This window comes from Odontomachus brunneus, unplaced genomic scaffold (assembly GCF_010583005.1).
Source record: "Odontomachus brunneus isolate Ranch 3 - 2012 unplaced genomic scaffold, Obru_v1 Obru_scaffold_115, whole genome shotgun sequence".
In the NCBI taxonomy this organism is placed as follows: Eukaryota; Metazoa; Arthropoda; class Insecta; order Hymenoptera; family Formicidae; genus Odontomachus; species Odontomachus brunneus.
In genome coordinates, this window is record NW_022639565.1 from 487485 (window position 1) to 489263 (window position 1779).

Below are 1779 nucleotides of genomic sequence, written 5' to 3' on the forward strand. Positions count from 1 at the left end.
GTGAAATAGAATGTTAAGAAATTTGCAATATTTTTAGCGAAATTTACTATTTCCTTAAAAAGACACCACACACTCGGAAACTTTACCAACAAAATACTAACTTTTTTGCAAAATTTTTCTACGTCGTATCGGTTGCACAGAATTGCAAATATTTTTACACAATAAAAACACATAGAAAAATAAAGTGTAGCATTGCTCAAAATGCGACAAAACATTTCAAAACTGACATCGCGAATTATCAGTTAGCGTTAATATTTGTGTGACACAAAGGCAAATATTTATATGAGAAGAGAAAGTATAATATTTTTTTACGTGCATTAAAAATGAAAGTTCTTCATCTTTTGATATATAACAATAACATATAACAATCTTTCTATATTAAGAGATTCGTGATAACATTGCATGGTCAATGTCACGTAGAACTTTCTTTCACGACGAGACGCACACTAGTAGGACACATGCTGTCGCTCAGGAAGATTGCGATCCTGAATGAGGTCGACACGCATCTCATTCACCTTACTTATGTCCGTAAAATTCTTATCTACTTAATATCCTAGAAAAAGGAGATGAAGATACGTATCTCGATGTAATATCAAAGATAGTGTAAAGTACCTTTTGTGACATAGTTATTCGTTAAGATAACATATCAACGCCTGACTGAGTAAGCTTATTTTGGAATTTTATGCGTTCGCTGTAGCAAAGCAGTTGGTCACAAATGTGATTTTGAAAACAGAATATATTTTTTTTCATTACTATATAATACACTTTTTGCGGACACATTATATCTATCATTCTGTGACAAACGTAGTTACGTACCATCTTCGGCATCATTAATTTATCCATCGCCGGGACGTATCATGGTATCCAAGCTCATCAGGGAGAGAAAAACCTAAGTGTTAGGGCTAGAAGAAGTGTTTCTTTGGAGGGCTCGGTTTCTTCGTCCGTGATGTGATCCTAACTACCTTGACGTAAACTTGACACAGGCTTAACCCGGAGGTAACCCAGCTATTGCTGTTTATCCCCGGGCATCTTCTTATCTTCTTTTATCAATGATTATAAAACGGTCAGCGTAAGACTACTGAAGTAAAAAGGCAGAAAGATTTGGCCGTTGATTAAAGAAATTACAGAGATTAATGGTGGGCACGTCACGCCGAGAGATAAATTACCCGAGTTTTTCGAGTGAAAGAGAATTTTGAAAAATACTGAGAAAAATTTAAGAAGAATTGTGTGCACAGGGAGATTTAGGAATAAAATTTATTGGAAGCTCGAAGTTGTGACTCGCATAATACTTCGCCCAATCCGGCTCTCGTGAATTTACGATAGAGGTTTACGGTGATTATCTTTTGCTGCTCGATGGCGATACGTAGCCCGAAAAAAGAAAGTTATTCTCGATGATATGGATTTCCGCCTCATTGGCGAGGGAAAACATACAAGGGTCGTGCTATCAAAAAGGTGTTTCTTCGGCGATTCATGTGATCCCTCCTCAGTTTCCAGTCGAGAGGACTTTACTTGATTGTCCTTGTAGTTACTTTTAAGATGCAGGACGAAATTAAACAAGACATAATACAAAATATTCCGTTTATTCGGCAACAAGTTCACCCATGCGTGGCGAGAAACACAGTTAAAAAGTTATCGTATAAAAATTATTACATTTCGCAGTATATTAGCTCAAAACTGATAACATATATATATATATATATATATATATATATATATATATATGTATATATATATATATATATATATATATATATATATATATATGTATATATATATATA